The following is a 20,065-nucleotide window of genomic DNA, read 5'->3' as shown; positions in this document are numbered from 1 at the left end:
CCTTGAAGACACAGATTCCAGACCCAGTCTCAAGCCAAGAGTAGTCCTCCAAACAAGTTCCTTATTCTCCGTCCAATTAGATACCCCCTAATGGGGCTACAGACAGACACTCTGTAATGGGGCTACAGCTACACACACCTTGTAATGGAGCTACAGGCAGATACCTTGTGATGGGGCTATAGATAGACACTCCAGGAGGTTACTAAGAGACAGCAGCACCTCCAGAGAGGCCAATAAATCAGGAGAAGGAAGGGGCTGTTGGTAGCTGACTGGAATACTCACCAAATCAGACACCTCGCATGGAGGCTACAGCTACAGACACCCAGTGATGGGGCTACAGTTATGGGATATCTCCCTAGCATTATTTCTCCACTACCATTGAATCCATGCATATTGGGTCAGCAGCACCCCACTGGCAGAGAGTGCCAGAGTCAGCCCCTAGTCCAAGAGAACTAGGCAGCCACTTGGGCTGGCCTCCGGATCCATCATCAGAGGTGGGCTACAGAGCAGGTAACCACAAAGGCAATCCTGGTCGAGCCCCCAAATTTGTAACCGCCCAGTGGGTTCACCTTGCCTGCTGCCTAGATGGAGCCGATTTATCATGACAGGGGGATTGCAGTGGAGAAGGAGTAATACAGGCAGAGCTGGCTGTACAGGAGACGCAAGTATTATTATTACACAAATCAGTTTCCTGGAGCAAGAAGATCAGAGTTCTTAAAGATAATTTAAATTAAAGTAGGAGCTCGGGCGTGGAGAGTTGCTGATTGGTCAGGTTGGAGATGGACTCATAAAGGGGATCGCAGAACTGGTTGAGCCAGATCACCAATTTGGGTGATGTCAGCTGATCCATCCAGTGCAGGGTCTGCAAAATATCTGAAGCACTGATCTTAGGTTTTACAATAGTAATGCTATCCACAGGAGCAATTTGGAGAAGGTCAGACTCTTGCAGCCAGAGGCTGCATGACCCCTAAAATGTACTAACTAATCATGTAATTAATTTGTTAGTCCCATAAAGGCAGACTGGTCCCCAGGCAAGAAGTGGGTCTTTTTGGGAAAAGGGACATTATCAATTTTGTTTCAGACTCAAACCATAAACTAAATTCCTTCCTAAGGTTAGTTCTGCCTACACCCAGGAATGAACAAAGACAGCTTAAAGGTTAGAAGCAACATGGAGTCAGTTAGGTCTGATCTATGTCAATGTCATAATTTCTTCAGTTATAATTTTTGCAAAGGTGGTTTCAATGTTGGGGCAACTCAACAGTTACCTGAAAGAAAAAAATAAATTTATACCTTATACTCCACCCCAAGGTAAATTCAAAATAAATGAAAGATTTATTTTTAAAAAAATGAAACTAGAACAGAACTAGAAGAAACCATGGAACATTCTTTCTTAATCTTAGAGGTGAAGGTCTTTTCCTACATCATTAAACCATTAACAAATAGTTGGACAAATGTGATTGCATAAAAATAAATAGCTTCTGCAGTGCAAAACCCACAAAGCAATGTCAGAATGAAGATAATCAACAAACTGGAAAAAATATTTTCAACTCATATAAATCAAAGAGAAAAAACAATTGCCCATTAGAAAATTTGGCAAAGTACATGAGCTGATAGTTTGTCCTAAGGAAATATATAAAAGACTTTTAAACACAGTAAAAGATTATTAATATTACCCAAAACTAAAAAAAAAAAGCATGTTAAAACTAAACTGAAATACTGTTATGAATCGTGTGACTGTTTGTAAAATTTAAATAAAAAACCAGTTTCTATGATCTGCAATAATCTAGGTTGCTTTCTATACTTTTGAAGAACATTTTTTCTGCAGTGTTGAGTCTTTCTCAAAAATCTTTCTTTCCCAATATTTAGTTTAAGCTTTCAGTTGATCTTTTATATTTTTGGTGCATGCATGTGCGTGTGTGTGTGTGTGTGTGTGTGTGTGTGTCTATTGTTCGATGATGTATCTTCAGTGCTCAGAAAAGGACTAACTACCACAGTCTAGGAATGTATAAATATTCGTTGAACAACATTAGAAGGGTAGGATGAAGGGGCTGGAAGTAGAAAAGTTTACTCTGTGTCCTAGGCACAGTGTGAGATAAATAAAGAGGGAGATGCTGAATGATTAAAGAGTAACCAATGGAGAAGAGTAAGAAGGAAAGAAGCGGAAGAGATGTTGTAAGGACATTATTTCTTTCACCCAAACGGGTTGAAAGTAAAACTCTGTGAATTTGATGCAGAATTTTCAAAGCACACATAATCACTACTCAATTCTCCTATGGTGGATTTCGTGCAGATTGCACAGCGTATGTGGGGTTTGCACCTTTTTCCTGGCTTTTCAGAAATTTGCTCTTTCCATTTTAACCTATCAAAAACACCTATATTTTTACCTGAGCTTATCTGAAGTTGCATGCCTCTACCACAAGCAGAGCATTTAGGTCTTTGTAGGGAAGTAGAAGTTATGGGAGAAAGGGACAAGAAAGACAGGACATTCCTGCGCTCCCACAGAAACTCTGAATAATCTAATTAAATACAACATCTGAATCATTTTATAAATGAACTGGTGACTGATATCCTGAATGGGTGTCGTCAAAGGTCATGACCACATGTGGGAAAGTACTTGTAGATGATCAGGGACCTTTGTATAAAAGTGCAGCTGTGCCTTTGGAAATTTCTTACTAGCATCTGCACATGCAGACTAGTTTAGCAATTTACCTTCTATTGGTTGGTTGCCAATCAGTTAACACCTAGTTTTATAAATCAAACCTTCAAACTGCTGAACAATGCCTTCATTATTCTACTGTAGAACTGGTTTGTGTCACAAAAGAATGTCTGACTGCCTATCCCCTCACTTAAAAAAATTATTTTATCCTAATATTTTTATTCTGTCTTTCATACTGGATGAACATTTGCAAGCAAAATGTAGATTTGATGCAGTTGCCAGTATCCTGTAATGAGATGGATTTTGTCAATTGAAATATTCTCATTTGGATTATCTTAATCATTGCAAAGAGAGAGTGATTCCAGACTATTTTGACCGTTTGGTCACTACATTCATTTATTCTAATCTTTCATGAAGTTTTTTAATGAAGATATTGACTACATGGCCCAATGTTTTGCTTCGCCTCTTACCAGCAATGTCATCTTGAGCAAGTTACTCAAACTCTTTGTGTCTCAGTTTCATCATCTGTAAACTGAGGGATTGCTAGTACCTACTTCAGGGATACTGTGAGTGAAGAGAGCAAAAATCAGCTAATGACCACGAACAGGTACTAGAGACAAAAAACTCCATATCTGAGGAATTTAGAAGTATCATGAAGGGAGCAAAGACCTCCTGGTGACCATTAAATAGGCCATCAGAGGCTAAACTCCATAGCGAGGAAATTTAGAAGTAAAGTTCTTTAGTATCTAAATAGGCACCTGGTTCCAGGCCTCTTTCAAAAAAATTTCTAAGTAACTAAAATTTCTATACATCTCCAGAACGCTATGCTGGAACTCACTGTGCAACCCTTGCTGACAGTAAGGCACCAAAATGACTATAAATGTCATCATTTATCATGACCTATCTGGCTAATATGGTCCAAATTACCCTCAAGCTTCTGTCTTAAGGTTCATAAATGCTCCTAAGGAGAATCCCCCATGGTCTGCTCAGTTCTATCTCGCTAAGGCGCCCTGCTGCACTCTTCTGCAGTGTTCTTTCTTTCCACTAAAATTTTCCTTTTTCAAACCTATACTGTTGTCATTAAATTCTTCTTACCAACCCACAAGTCGACCACTTTCAGATGCTAGGGCTCTCACACCTTGCCCAGCAGTGAAAATTAGATGAATTCCTGTATATCAAGACAGTTCTTGAGACCTAATAAGTGCTTAAGAAAATGACTATTTTAAATAGATTGACAATCTATTAGTTACTGAATCAAGTATCTAATTAACATAGCCTTTATATAAACTTTACAAATTAAGGGTTAATTATGCTTATATAAATGTGATTTTTATAAATATATAAAAATATTTGAACTAGAGTGCAGTGATTCTTAAGAATCTCCTACTCGTCTCGCTTATTTCTTATAAATAAAACTCTATATAAAATGACTTTTGAGGATCACTTGAGGTCAGGAGTTCGAGACCAGCCTAGCCAACATGGTGACACCCTGCCTCTACTAAAAATACAAAAAAAATTGAGGTGGAGGTTTTAGTGAGCCGAGATTGCACCGCTGTACTCCAGCCTGGGCAACACAGCGAGACTCCATCTCAAAAAGAAAAAAGAAAAAAAAAAAGAAAAGAAATAGATATATGTATACATACTCTCAACCACAAGGGAGATCAAGTTGAGGGTGTATTTTGCGTTAAGTACTATATAAAAGATGCTGCTACACCCATTTCAGGCATCTTGACACTCAAAAGCTGTGTGTAAATATGCATTCATGGAGGTTCCTTGTTCAAAGACTTAAAAAAAGTTTTCTAGTCCTACTTTACTCTTATATCTAGGATAGAAATAATAAAGAAAATAATAAAAAAGATAGTAAACAGGAAGAAGAGTTATTAAGGGAACGGTGGGTTAAAATAGTTAAAACATAACATGGGAGTTTCCTCTCCTTACTTCAGTCTCATGGGCTCTCCACAAACCTCAGTTATGTAACAGGAAATACAACAGAAATATTTTTGAGTTTGGAAAATCCGCAGGACTGGTTTTGCCTCTTATGGAATCATCTCCCAGAGGTGATATCCAAGATGGGTAAAGTGATCTCACAAGGGTGTTTACATAGACTAGGAATTAGCAATCAGTGACACAGATATGAAGGTGGCAAAGATGACGACAAAGCCATGGTAGAAGCTGACTCTGAGAAACCGAGTGTGTGTGTTGTGTGTATGTGTGTGTGTGTGTGTGTGTGTCATATGGGGGACCAGGTGTCGGTCAGGAGGAGTCCTGTTTATCATCTCTCTCTTTGCAGATCCCACCCCACAGGCCTTGGAAACCTGAGGCAGTATTCTTCTGGGATGTTTCCAACTAGGCTTCCCATGAGGATGTTAGGGCCAGCCTGGCTGGTGAATTTTACTTCTCTCACCTCTCAGAGGTAAGAGGTTTGAGAGGCTCAGGCCTCTTCCAGCTTTTGAGGATGCCAGCATAGTAGAAACATAAAAAGGTCCAAAGAGAATTACAAAAAATAATCTATTTGAAGTTCTTATACTTAAGTCAATGCTTACTAAAAAAAATAAATCAATCAAACTTTTGTTTGAAATAATTATATATTCCAAGGAAGTTATAAAGATACCACAGGAGGTCCCTGTGCATCTTTCACCCAGTTTCCTCCAGTTTTATGTCACTGGAGTACAATATCCAAACCAGGACACTGACATTGGAGCCATATGCATGTATATTTCCATGTTATTTTATCTCGTGTGTATGCTCATGTACCCATCACTTCAATGAGGTTACAGACTAGACCATACCCCATGCTGCCCTCCTCACTATCAACCGAACCCCTGGAGGTCATTAATCTGTTCATTATCACTACAATTTGGTCATTTTGAGAATGAATAAAATCACACAGTAATATAAGCCTTTTGAGACTGGCATTTTTTCACTCAGCATAACATCCTTAAGATCCATCAATGATTTTTCCTTTTATTGCTGAGTGGTATTCCACAGTATAGATATACTACAGTTTAACTCTTCATCTAAGGTAGGACATTTTGGTTGTTTCCAGTTTTGGCTATTACAAATAAAGCTTCTATGAGTATTCACGTACAGGTTTTTGTATGAAAATAAGTTTTTGTTTCTCTGTGCTAAAGACCCCGGGATACAAATTCTGGGTCACATGGTGTTTGTTTAGCATTATAAGGCTTGGCTATACTGACTTTGAATGTGAACTAATTTACTTCTAACCAGGTATTTATGAGTCACGATTTTTTATTTTAGCCATTCTGGTATCTCATTGTGGTTTTACTTTGCATTTGTCTAATGGTTAATGATGTTGCGTATATTTTAATGTGTTTATTTACTCTCCATGTGTCCTCTTTGGTGAGATGTCTCTTCATGTATTTTGCTTATTTTCTAATTGAACTGTTTGGGTTTATTTACTGTTGAGTTTGACAATCTTTATATATTCTACATATGAGTCTCTTGTCAGATATGAGATTTGCAAGCATTTTCTGCCAGTCTATAGCTTGTTTTTTTAATATCTTAATACATTCAAAGTCATAAAACAAATATTTTTTAATTTGATTATGTCCAATTTATTTATTTATTTTTCTTTTATGGATTGCGCTTTCAGTATCTTACCCAAAAACTCTTCACAAAGCCCTAGTCCTGAATATTTTCTTCTAAAAGTTTTACTTGTAAGTCTATGATCCATTTTAAGTAATTTTCATACAAAGTGTAAGGTTTAGGACAAGTTTTATTTTTTGACCTATGAATACATAACTACTCTCCTACCATTTGTTGAAAAGATTATCCTTATTTTTTGCTGAATTGCTTTCACATTTTTGTGAAACATCAGTTAAACATAGAGGTGTGGTTCTATTTCTGCATTCTCTATTCTGTTCCATTGATCTATGTGTCTATCCCTCTACCAATACCACACAATGTTGATGGCTGTAGCTTTATAATAAGTCTTAAAATTGGGTACAGTGATTCTTCCCACTATGTTCTTTTTCAAAACTATTATAGCTACTCTAGTTCCTTTTAATTCCTATACATTTTAGAATAACCTTGTCATAAATTTTTTAAAATGTACTTTAAATGCTTAAATTTAAAAAAAAAATGCTTAAAAATATTCCAAAACTTCAATGTAAATTAGTTCATGTTTTAGGAGAAAAATATACATGACTGTGCTAAAAAATTAATTCATACAAAAGCATAATAGCAGCGTGTAGGTACAGGTTAAGCATCCCTAACCCAAAAATATAAACTCAGAAATGCTCCAAAATGCAAACTTTCAGACATGATACCACCATTGGAAAATTTCACACCTGACTTTATGTGACTGGTTGCAGTCAAAAGCAGTCAAAATTTTGTTTTATGCATAAGCCTATTAAACAGTTTGTATAAAATTTACATTTAGGCTATGTGTATAAGGTGTATATGAAACATAAATTTTGTGTTTAGACTTGGGTCTCATTCTCAAGATATCTCATTATGTATATGCAAGTATCTTAAAATGCAAAAAAAAAAAAAAAAAAAAAATCTGAAATCCAAAACATTTCTGGTTCCAAGCATTTCAGTTGTGGGATACTCAACCTGTACATAATAAATGGGCACAAATTTAAAGTTATATGATGGACTATATGCATAGATCTCATTTAAATAATACGTAAAAATCAATTTTGAAGGTCTTTGTGTGTAAGCAGCCTGGGGCCAAATGGTCCCTTTGTCCTTCCCATTCCCTGGAATAGATCCTGTTTCTTGTTTCTTTTAGTAATAAGAACAAAGTCAGCAACCTAACCATATCTCTTCTAAATGGTGGTACTTTCTTGTCTTACACTTGGAAAATGGGCCAATTGTTTCCCCCTGAAATTTCATAAAGATAAAAATATATAGATACCTATGCATATAATGCCATTTGTAGACAAAGAAAGGGCAAGAAAATCTTCCCCTTTCTTTGGTACAGATAGGCCTGGAAGGGAAAATTAGCCTCCATGAATCCCTCTTATTTCTTTTATTTTTAAAAAACACACAAAGTATACAAATGAAGATAGATTTCTTTATGTAAAGACTCAACCATTGTTTATGGACATCATTAGGAGTCTAACTTGTTTCTTAGCTCACACAATTTTACAAAAATATACAAATTTAAAATGCAAAAAAGTTTTATATGAAAAATTTGGAGGTAATAATTATAAAAACAACTGTAAAGACAACAGTCTTTCATCAGTTTCAGTCATCACAACATAATTTTTAGTAACAGAAAATAGTATGCTGGGATCCATCATTAGATAAGTTGGCATAGAAGAACCTATCTACAAAGCTTGGTTTGGAAGGATTCAGAAAGAGAGAGGACATGGTAGTGGTACAGACAGACAGCTGTTTTCTCAGCACCCTTTCTCAGCACCAGTGATCTTTAATCATTGAAGCAACTTCTTAGTTGCTTATGAAAATACAAATACCTCTGCAAAGGGCTACACTAAGGCTTATGAAAATGCAAAGGGTTACACTAGAAACCAGTGGTTCTCAACCCTGGTGCATATGAGAATCAGGTAGAGAGCCTGATGACCCAGACTCTTGAAGAATCTGAATCAACTGGTCTAGGGTAGAGCCTGGGCATTTTTCTTAAGTTCTCCCAGGTGATTCAAACGTACAGCCAAGCTTGAGAACCACTGCCTTAAAACTTTTATCAGCTTTTATGTTAGCTTTCATTTAATGGCCTGCTACAGTCGTTCTTCTTCCTGGTAACACATTAGAATCAGCTGGGGAGCTGTTAAAATGCTAGGAAACCACCTCCTGAGATTCTGAATCAACTGATCTGAGGTAGAGCCTAGGCATCTGTATTTTAAAAACCAAACTAAAACAAACTTAAGTGATTCTAACGAGCACCCGTTTTGGAGAACCACTGGAGGTGGAAAAAGGTAAAGTTATCTTTCTCTTTTCCTGTTTATTTTGGAGAGGTGTGGTAGGGAGAGGAAAGATAAGAGGAAGAACAGGATGTTGATGTTGTAAGGAGTTGCAGAAACTTCACCTTCCTTACAATTTTTTCCTCTAAGTCTTCTTTGACTGAGAAGCTAGAATTCCTCTCTTTTTGAGAACGAGAGGCAAAATGAGTTTGAGTGTGCAGGCCTTGGAAAAGAGAGAGTTCAAAGTATGCCAGATTCAAGACTTGTCAAACTGTAGGTAAGGTTTGTTCCGTAACTCTCTCAAGGAAACCTTAAAGAGTTGTCTTCCAAGAGCCATGAAATCATAATTTGATCAGATCTACTTATACATCTACTCAGTACCCCTAGCAGCAACTATCACATAGTACAGCATAATGTGATAACGTGTCATTAATCAGTTGGGTGAAACCATTAATAAAATCATTCTGCCTGTTTCTCTTTTTGAGAATTCAGCTTTGAATTCTGAAATAATCATTCATCCAAACATCTGAATTCCTCAGACGCTATCCCCTCTGGGCACATACAACCACTAGTGTAGCACACAAATCAGAGATCTGGCTTGGCACCTTCCACAGTTGGAATGCAAATAACACCTTCAAACTGTATGAGATGTGACAGGATTTTTTATTTTAATTTAACGGCTGTAAATAGGAGGGTTTTTAAAAAGTCCTTCCTTCTGTTTTATTATTCTTTCTGAATTTCAACCCAAAAGCCCTTGATGACTTGATGACATATTTGTAATGAGCCGAAACCCATCAATCAAATGTTCCCTTTCATCACAAGGCAAAAGGGCAGGAGGGGGTTCTGCAACTATGTCAGTCTTGTTGTGATTCACAGCATTTGCTTTAATATATCCCAGGGACAATTAGAAAGCAAAAAGTATTAAAAAAATAAAAACCTTCCATGAACACACAAACGTATCCAATTATTCACTAGGCTATTTCTGTATTTAGTGAGATCAAGGCTCTCTAGGGATAACAAACATTCACATTCAAGTACATGTTCTTTTATTGGCAGGTATGTATTACTGTAGCAAAATCAGACGACCTTGGTTTAAAAAGATCACCGATTACAGTTTATTTAAAAAAATGCCCATAATAAATGGCTTTTTCTAACATTTTTGGACAATTCAATCTTTAAGCCATATATAAGTCATTTGAAAATATAAATGTATATTTTAAAATTTAGCTTTGTTGGTAGAAGTAGTGCCGTTTGCAAGGGCAATTTCTTCCTGGTGATATTTATGTATAAATTTCAAATTATTTATTTTAATATACACATTAACACATTCCTTCATCAAATGTTTATTGATCACCTATTGTGTAGCACATACTGTTCTATAGGTTGAGGGTAAAGAGGTGAAGAATACAGATCTCACATAGAGTTTGAAAATGTTATCTCCTTACAAAGTGCTAAGCCTGATCTCTGAATTTGTGTGCTTCAAAAACTGTGTGTGTGTATATTATTATAAGAAAGTTGGACAACGCACACATAAAAATACGATGATTTCAGATGGTAGTAAGTGTTCAGAAGAATTCTGAGTAGAGTGATGGAATAGAAAATGCTGGGAGGAGAGAGAGAGGGAGACTAGTTTTGAGAATTGTTTAGCATAAGTCTCTCCAAGGAGGTGCCAGTCAAGTGAGGGTTGCCAGATTTAGCAAATAAAAATACATAATGCCAATTACACTCAAATGTCAGATAAACAAGGAATACTTTTCTAGCATAAGTATATCCTCTGCAATATATGGGACACATTTGTACTAAAAACACAAATGTGTTTTAATATGAAATTCAAGTTTGAGTGGGCATGATGTATTTTATCTGGCAACCTTAAATCAAGCTGAGATCTGACAGGCAAGAAGGAGTTTGCAGGTGAGTTTTCCAGGCAGAGAGGAAAGTGAGTGCATATGTATGAACTAACTGTGGTAGCAAAGGGCAACCCTTACAAAAATACAGATGCCCCTCAATTTGTGATGGCATTACCTCCCAATAAACCCATCATAAGTTGAAAACATTGTGACAGAAATGCAATTTATACACCTAAACTGCCAACATTTTAGCTTGGCCAAATCTACCTTAAATATGTTCAGACTACTTAATTAGCCTACAGTTGGGCAAAATCATCTAACCTGAAGCCTATTTTATAAGAAAGTGTTGATTACCTCATGTAACTTATTGAATACTGTATTGAAAGTGAAAAAGAGAATGATTGTTTGGGTACTCAAAGTATGGCTTCTCCTGAGTGCATATTGCTTCTGTGCCATTGTCAAGTCAAAAAATCTTAAGTTGAACCATTAACTTACGTAAGTTGGGGACAATTTGTACTCAATTTAAAATAGCCTAATTTGCAACTAGGTTAGTAAAGAAGCTATTACTGACATTTAAAAATAATTTCATAGCTGGGTCATATGAAGTGAAAGATTATGAAATGCTTTTATATATCTGTAGCTCTTTTTAACTGAGTGAGAATTAGAGAATGTGGTCAGAGGAACAGGGTCCACTGGAAAGAAACTTCAAGCTTGTGTATTAGTATCTCTTCTTAATTGAATATCAACCAGAACTAAGATAAACCATTCTGATATTAAAATATAATTTGATTGGAAATTTTAATTATAATTACATCAAACTGGTTCTTGGAAACACACACACACACATACACACACACACACCTTTTACTCCAGGGGGAGAGGAACTTGAGTTAAAGAGAGTAAAAGCTTGCCCAAACTAATTTTCAGAACCTACATCTAATTTCTTAGACATGTGCGCTTCTCATAAGTTCATATTGCTGCCCATTATCTTATTATCACATCAGTTTAAGTAAAAATTACAGCAATCCTGTAGCATGATAAATCATCAACTTGTGATTTCCAAAATAAGTTCTAGTAACTACTTAAGTTACTAATGGCTATAGATTAATATAAATATATCATTTAAAGCTCTTTTTCTACATAAATAAACTACTTCAGGTTGGTTGCTAAAAAACTGATTATTTCAATTGTTTTGTGAGAAAATGTTTTGTATCCCATAGCAACTGAATTTGCTGATTAGTTTTTATGCTAGACAATAGAATGGCACACAAAAACACAGTAATCTTAACTTGCACAGTTTCCTAAAGCCACAACAGCATAATTAAAGGCAATCTTTACATTAATGTTCTATGGACATATATCTTACATGAATTACTAACAACTAGCTATGAACTAACTATGTCATATGCGGCAACTAAAGTAATATTTTACTAACACTCTATAAATTATGAGGAAAGCGAGGTAATAGAGATCTATGTTAACTATTTTAATTGTATTTTAGGAGAAAATTATTTATCTTAAATTTAGGTTCTTTGTTGAAATTCTAGTTCAATTAAAAATCTCATTAATACATATTGCCACATTTTGATCTCAGCAGTATCTGTCAAGATAAATTAAGATTCTTTTATAATTCTCTGGCCCAGAATTTCATCAGGTAGGTTCATTATCTGCTGTTCAAGCTGGTTAGTTTATCTGATTAAAGCCCAGGACTCATGACAACAAGGTCAGGGATTCAGTTGTGTCTCTGGGTTAATTTACCTTGACTTCCATTTACATTTTAAATCCTGAACAAGTTCTTACAAATCTGTGGGTCACCAAAGATTAGGCATCCGGTCAGACCAGGACCAGTGGATTGCCACTATCAGAAAAACAGCTCTATCTCATGGCTTTGGTGGCATTTGGCTTGTACGCACTACATAAGCATTTGCTTAATCTGATGATCTGCATCAACTCCCCTAATATTTAGTGTTCATTAGTGAGTTTTGCTTTTCTAGGTCTATTGTGGTCAGAGATATTTGGGAAATAAATTGTAATTTCAATTTTGAATTAACTTTGTTCAAATAAAATTTCTTAAGAATGGGCATTTATCTTTACATTAAGGCTAATAGGAGTTATCTAAATACTGCTAACTGCCAGTTAGTTTGGAGACAGCAGTTTTGTTGTGGATCTTGACCCCAGCCCCAGTCCTTGCTGTTGGAGGAGCTCCATTCTGCTTTAAGGTATCTCCCAACCATTTTTAGAAATCTCCAGGGTCGGTCTGCAATGCTTATGAATATAGCCTACTTCATCTTCTTTTGGGTAACTTCTAATGTGGCACTGAGAGGCAAGGACTCCCCAGGGCCCCAGTGCCTCTGATGTTTGCTGAGACCCATCAGATGGAGCTGCTGGGCATAATCTGGCCTTGCAGCTGCTCCATTTCTGACCCCAGGGGAGAAAGTGCTCTTGAAATTCTCTCCTCTGACCTTTTGTAATATTCTGATATACAAACTTGAGAGCAGTGCTAGTTGATAAATATTTAAAAATAAACAGCTCTTTCTTTTTAGTTTCAAGGTTTTTATTTTATTTTAGTTTTTGAGACATACTCTTGCTCTGTCACCAAGGCTGGAGTGCAGTGGTGTGATGGTGTGATCTCAGCTCACTGCAACCTCTGCCTCCCGGGTTCAAGCGATTCTCATGCCTCAGCTTCCTGAGTAAGTGGGATTATAGGCGCGTGCCACCATATCCAGCTCATTTTTTTTTTTTTTTTTTGTATTTTTAGTAGAGATGGGGTTTCACCATGTTGGCCAGGCTGGTTTTGAACTCCTGGCCTCAAGTGATCAGCCCCTCCCTCCACGTCCCCTATGCCCCCTTCCCCACCTTCGGCCTCCCAAAGTGCTAGAATTACAGGTATGAGCCACTGTGCCTGGCCTAGTTTTCAGGTTTTTAATCTCAGCCTTTCAGTGGTGTGGCTGTGGCCAGCTTGCCAGCTAGGAGCTTGAAATCAGTCATAGAGTTTTTACCTTATGATAATCACCAAATGCTACAAATCAGGACTTTTTTTTTCCTTACAGAGCCATTTACCAACATACCACTGGCTCTTCCCCTGCCTCTTATACCCTTCTCCCCAAGACTCTGGAATGTGACCACAAAAATGGGAAAATAATTGGGCTGATATTACAAAATATTACAAATAAATTTGTAACTACAATACAGTATAGCAACATAATAGGGACACTAAATCAGGAAATACCAAGGTTCCTGCAGTTTCTTCTGCTTTAAATAAAACATTATAATAATTTCAACTATTCACTTTATATGTGCTATATAGTTCAAATAAATAAATGAGATAATACCATTTTCCCAGTCCTGGCTGAATCTTAGGCATCAATCTATTTCCTTAGGGCCTCCCCTTCTTACAAGGTTCCTAAGTTTTTTTATGAAAACAGAATCCATATGGTTTCCCTACCCCAACAAAGGTTCCAGACCCTCTCTACCTCACACATGGCATCAACAAAATTTTAGCTATAAACCTGATACCTTTAGAATCTTGGTTCCCTAAGGGAGATAGATACAGGGACCCATCTGTGTACCACCACCCCCAGCACATATTTTACAGTTATTGAGACACACCTAAAAAATAAGGTAAGTGCAGTTTAGGATCTCAACTATGAAAACCAGAGGCAACTGGCACACTTTCATTATTAACTGCAATGAACCATTTACCAACCTGCTAATTGCTTTCTCCTCAATCTCCTCCCATTTCTTGTACCACTTATGTCAGGGAATTGAATAGGATGAAGAAATCACTTTAGTACTTTGGTACTGGAGAAGAGCATATCATTCTTAGACAGGGTCTTGCTTTGTCGCCCAGGCAGGAGTGCAGTGGCATGATTATGGCTGCTCATGCAGCCTTGACCTCCCAGGCTCAAGAGATCTTCCCCCCTCTGCCTCCCGTGTAGCTGATACTACATGTATGCACTACTATACTTAGCTAACGTTTTAATTTTTATTTTTTGTAGAGATGGGGTCTAACCATTGCCCAGGCTCATCTTGAATTCCTGGTCTCAAGTGATTCTCCCACCTCAGCCTCCTAAAGTGCTGAGATTATAGGCATGAGCCACTGCACCTGGCCCCATATCACATTTTTTTCTTTTTTCCAGACAGCTGGAGTGCAGTGGTGCCATCCTCTGCCTCCTGGGTTCAAACTATTCTCCCACCTCAGCCTCCCAGGTAGCTGGGACTACAGGTGTGCACCACCACGCCCAGCTAATTTTTGTATTTTTGGTGGAGACGTGGTTTCACCATGTTGGCCAGGCTGGTCTTGAACTCCTGAGCTCAGGCAATATGCTCACCTCAGCCTCCCACAGTGCTAGGATTACAGGCGTGAGCCACTGTGTTTGGCCCCATATCACTCTTTAAAATAAATTAGAATACAAAACATTACAAATAAATTTGTAACTACAATACAGTATAGCAACATAATAGGGACACTAAATCAGGAAATACCAAGGTTCCTGCAGTTTCTTTTGCTTTAAATAAAACGTTATAGTAACTTCAACTGTTCACTTTATATGTGCTATACAGTTCAAAGCAACCTCATGCCTCTCCCTGAATGGTAGGAAGTTAAAATGTGGACTTTGCCACTGCACTTTGACCCTGTTAATTAACATTGTGCAGGTAGCATCCATACTCATTATGTACTATGTCCATAAGGTAAGCATATTCCAAAAGTAAAAATCAGTGTTATTAGCAAAGCCTTGTTTTCAACAGAGATTTATTGAACAGCCATGCTAAGAGGGATAAAGTGAGAAACGAGATGGACCCTGTCCTCGAGGAGCTTTGGTCTTGGGAAACATGAAGCATATAATCAAATTGTTGCAATGCATAGTATAAGGGCCAGAGCAGAGGAATGTGCAGAGAGGATGGGAGCCTACAGGCGAGGAGGGACTTGAATCTGTCAGGAAGCAGAACAAGGAAATTTTCCAAAGTCTGTGCAAAAGTTTTGCAGCCACAATTTAACTTGAGCTCAAAACTGTTTTCATACCCTGTAAAAAGAGCAGGTATAGATGGAAGATGAACAATCAGCGATGACCGTTTATTATCCCTTCCTATTTCTGCGCTCCACGGTGCTGATGCCATCAGCTCTCTGAGCCCTGGCTCTGTTCCTAATGCATTTTTTTTTTCTTTAATATTGGCTGCTGGCCAGGCACGGTCACTCACTCCTGTAATCCCAGCATTTTGGGAGGCCAAGACAGGCAGATCACTTGAGGTCAGGAGTTCAAGACCAGACTGGCAAAAATGGCGAAACCCCATCTCTACTAAAAATGCAAAAATTAGGTGGGCTTAGTGGTGCATGCCTGTAATTCTAGCTACTCAGGAGGCTGACGCAGGAGAATTGCTTCAGCCCAGGAGACGGAGGTTGCAGTGAGCCGACATCGCGCTACTGTACTCCAGCCTGAGTGAAGGAGTGAGACTGTTTCCAAAAAAAAAAAAAAAAAAAAAAAAAAAAAAAAAAAATTTGGGTGCTGAGGCCAAAGTGACTAGCTTGTATTCTACTAATAACCTTCCAAGACCTGTGCTGTATAGTTCTATTAAATTATCTTTTAGCCTTCTTTTTATTTAGAATTATAGACCCTAACTTTTCAAAATTACTCTTTGCACATATTTTCCTTCTTTTTAAGATGAAAAGGGAACTTTATCCTGATGCTAGGATTGATCATATAATCTACATTAAAAAAAAAAAAAAAAGTCTGGCCGTGCACGGTGGCTCACACCTGTAATCCTAGCACTTTGGGAGGCCAAGGTGGATGGATCACCTGAGGTCCGGAGTTCAAGACCAGCCTGGCCAACACGGCGAAACCCCGTCTCAACAAAACATACAAAAATTAGCTGGGCATGGTGGTGGGCACCTATAATCCCAGCTACTCAGGAGGCTGAGGCAGGAGAATTGCTTGAACCCAGGGAGCGGAGGTTGCAGTGAGCCAAGATCCTGCCACTATACTCCAGCCTGGGTGACAGAGTGAGACTCAGTCACAAAAAAAAGTCCTCCCAAAATAGAAATATGTGACTGCCAAAGTACAGTACAGTAAGACCTCTCCACACATGACTGAATAAACTCTTCAGAACATTGTGGAGAAGAATTTAGATTGGGCTGTCAATGTCCTGCCTAGTTAATTGGAGTGTACACGCTTCCTTCAGTAGAATAGCGTGTTCTTTTGCAGGGATATGTTTCTGAAAGAGGATATTTGAACAGCACAAGGATCCACTGTTTTCTATTCCTTAATGATTTGGGAGGAACAAATTGTTCATGTATGTAGGCCAAGTATGTTTTCTTAGCATGCTTTGTTTTATGCATTAATTATTCCTTAGTTATTTATTTAGTTTGATTTCTTCCAGGACTGATTTCTTTTCAACAAAAGGACAAATGCTAATTCAAATCACTTCAGAAATGACCTAAAAGTCATTAGAAATATCTTGAGTGGAGTTAACACAGCATATATAACTGTTCAGGAAGTTTTCATAATTCACCAATAAACCATTCTTTTTAAATCTATAAAGAACAAACAGGTAACTTCAGAAGTCTTATCTCTGTAAACCTTACATTATCATTACCTGGCATAAACTTACAACAAACAAACGAACAATCAAAACCCCACCCAGAGAACGTCATTATCCCCATCCTCTTCTGCATTGTTATAGTATGAATTCTTGGTAGATGTAGCTGCAGGCAATAGCAAATAACCTTCTCAGAGGACAACCCGGAGAAAACTTAGCTACAAAGTGCCCTAGCAAAGTGCCCAATCTTCAGGTATTGAAGGACTACTGTGTTGCTGCTGGTGTGTGTGTGTGTGTGTGTGTGTGTGTTGCTAGCAACTTATCAGTTTTCCCAAGATTTTCCAAAAAAAAAGATGATTTTTAAGTAGCATTTGATAAACATGTCTAAATTAATTATGAAGAGAACTAGATGGTAAAGATCCTAAAACAGTGGAATGTGTTTCTGAGAGTGACAACAGAATCAGCTACCTAGCCTTTAAAAGGAGAATTTATATCCTTTTAATAACAGAATAATAGTAGGGTGATTCAGGGGAAGTCCTTTAAGAGACAAAGTAATGCAGAGTGACCACTCCAAGTTTCTTCGAATATAAAATTCCATAACTTATTTTTCTTAAAATTGTTCACACATAGTGCAAGGCCTAAGGTTTTTAATTTAACAAGCTGAAAAAGTCTATTTAGTTCCTTCTAAACAACAGTTAGCAAGCTTTAGTAAGACAGAAGTCTGGAAATTGTTCTTCAGCCAGGGGCCAGGCCTTGTACACCTGATTTCTGAACAATGTGAACTTCAACAAGGTGAACAATGTGAACCTCAGTGGAACCGTAAAATGTTACCAAATAGAAAAAGTGCTATGACCCAATTTCTCTGTACACATGTACTATTTACTTTACAACCTTGGAGCCTGATAAATAGGAAGTGTCTCATCCTGTTTTCTGGGTTGGCAGTGTTTGCCATGCAGGTAGAATACATGTAGGTCGAATCTCATATTGTGCTAAATCACAGCATTCTGAAAAACTTGGGACCTTGTAAAAGGCCATATCTCAGAAAAGTTACTGCTTCAAATAAATATGCCATTTTATAAAATTATACCTACTGTATCAGAAAAAAATGTTCTCTCATGTGAGTGACATTTAGATGACTGCCGTTTGTAGGGAATAGGGCATTCTCACATAGCAAGGCTGAAGAATGGTTTTGTAAGCTGAGAGTATTTTCTGAATGATAAATGTGATAGAACTTGAAGATGCTCCTGTGGGAAGAGACTCTCCCCCCACAACTGGAGAGTTTCCTTATAAAAGTGGAACCTGCATTATTATGAAAAAAGTAACCACTGAATTATAGTTGTAGCATTAAGGAGATTTTCCATGTATTTCAAACTTGCAGGCATCTTTAGTCACAGCTTTTCACCTTGTTAGAGTTGAACTTTCTGGATCATCTGGCCCAATAGCCAGCCTTTTATTTTACATCTGTGGAAACTGAGGCTGAGATATTGAGCTTCTAGTTATTATAGAACTAGGACTAGTATTCTCCCTTCCCTCTCCCATTCTCCATCCAATTCACTTTCTCAGCTCACTGAAACCTCTGCCTGCTGGGTTCAAGCGCTTCTCCTGTCTCAGCCTCCTGAGTAGCTGGGATTACAGGCACCTGCCACCACGCCTGGCTAAGTTTTGTATTTCTAGTAGAGACTGGGTTGCACCATGTTGGCCAGGCTGGTCTGGCACTCCTGACCTCAAGTGATCTACTGGCCTCGGCCTCCCAAAGTGTTGGGATTACAGGTTTGAGCCACCGTGCCCAGCCTCAGTATACCAACCTTTTAAAGAAATTTCCTAAATAACCATCTAGAGGTGGGAAAAAAGAATAATAAAATTCTGTCTCTGGACAAACAAACAGAACTGAGGCTTTATTTACTCTTCACAATAAATTACATTCTGAACAATCTTCCTCCAGAAAAGTAACCTTTAAATTGCATGAGGAAATTTAAATCAAGATCAAAGGTGGAAGTGGTTGCAGGTATCAGGACAAATTTTTAGCTACTGGTCAAGAAGCAGCTTCGGATCTGAGACCTTGGAGATTGCTAAAGCCACGTTCTTCCAGCCTGCTTTTTGATGGGCGCCCCAAGAGTGCGCCAATCCAGAAGTAAGATGCAGAGAAGAATCTAATCCCCTAACTTTCCCCCTGTGGGCTTCTCTGCACCCTGTGGTAGGGGTGAGCGTTAAACTCCAGGAAGTTAGAAGCTTGCCGAATCGCGGAGCAGCCTCAGGTGACTTTCCCCGAAAGGGATGCCAGGGCGCGGCGGGGAGTTTGCAAGCACCTGTTCCTCAGTGCTAGTGGGCTGGGGAGTGGGGTCCTAGGAGCAGGGACTGGAGGTGAGCTGAGGCAGACAAGGGACGGGAGCCTTGTGGCGAAAAGTGACCCACCTGTGGGGGAGGCGCTTCCGAGGAGGAAGCGTCCAGCGCAGCCGGTGCGCGCCGCGGGCCGGGCGGGTAGAGAGAAGTTTCGCGGAGCCTGCAGCTCAGTGCTGGGGCTTGTGGCTCTGGCTGCTATAAGAAGCCAGAGAAGGGCGGGACGGTCCGCGAAATTTCGCAAGAGAAGCGGAGAGGAACTTGTTTCCTGGAAGAGTTCAAGCTGAGAATCCCAGCAGCTGGAAGGACCGGAACTTCTATACTGCGGTGCTGCTGATGGTGCCGCTGACCCCAGGAAGCGGGGATTTTAAGGGTTTCACCCGAGACTTGGCATCTGTGCATCCCAGGGTGATTGAGGTTTGAAGAGGTCTAGGAATCCCCCTTTCCTAAAGGAGCAAGAAGGATCTCTTTGAGTAGCTGAGAAAACAGCACCTGGACTAGGCTTCTAGGCAATTCTTTTGCCATCTTAGTTTATAGAAAAGGTGGTATCTTTCCCCTCTGCCTGGAAGCCATGGGTTCTTACGGGGCTCATGACTTGGAAGATCTTGAGTTTTCAGGTCTTAATTTAGGTAGATTAAAGAAATAAAGCAAATGAAAGAGGGATAGGGATACCTTATGATATGTATGCAAGTGGATTTGTGTGTCTTTCTATATAGTAGGTCAAAAACCACAGCCATGGTTGTTTAAGATTGAAATAATCCTGATAACCTATGGGGCAAAGCATCCCCACACTCCCAAACTCT

At 38.5% G+C, this 20,065-nt stretch overlaps 1 protein-coding gene across 1 annotated transcript in view; it reads right to left on the bottom strand.

The window, feature by feature from the left end:
• The window catches only part of STEAP4 (STEAP4 metalloreductase), a 31,924-nt gene extending 12,403 nt beyond the window's left edge, over positions 1-19,521 (bottom strand). Inside the window, exon 1 of the mRNA XM_007982261.3 lies at positions 19,338-19,521. The gene's annotated coding sequence lies outside the window, so the exon portion shown is untranslated. The remainder of the gene's footprint in view (positions 1-19,337) is intronic.
• Positions 19,522-20,065: the final 544 nt, after the last annotated feature.

Source organism: Chlorocebus sabaeus, chromosome 21 (assembly GCF_047675955.1).
Source record: "Chlorocebus sabaeus isolate Y175 chromosome 21, mChlSab1.0.hap1, whole genome shotgun sequence".
In the NCBI taxonomy this organism is placed as follows: Eukaryota; Metazoa; Chordata; class Mammalia; order Primates; family Cercopithecidae; genus Chlorocebus; species Chlorocebus sabaeus.
The sequence above is the reverse complement of the archived record's forward strand: the minus strand, read 5'-3'. Positions and strand labels throughout refer to the sequence as shown.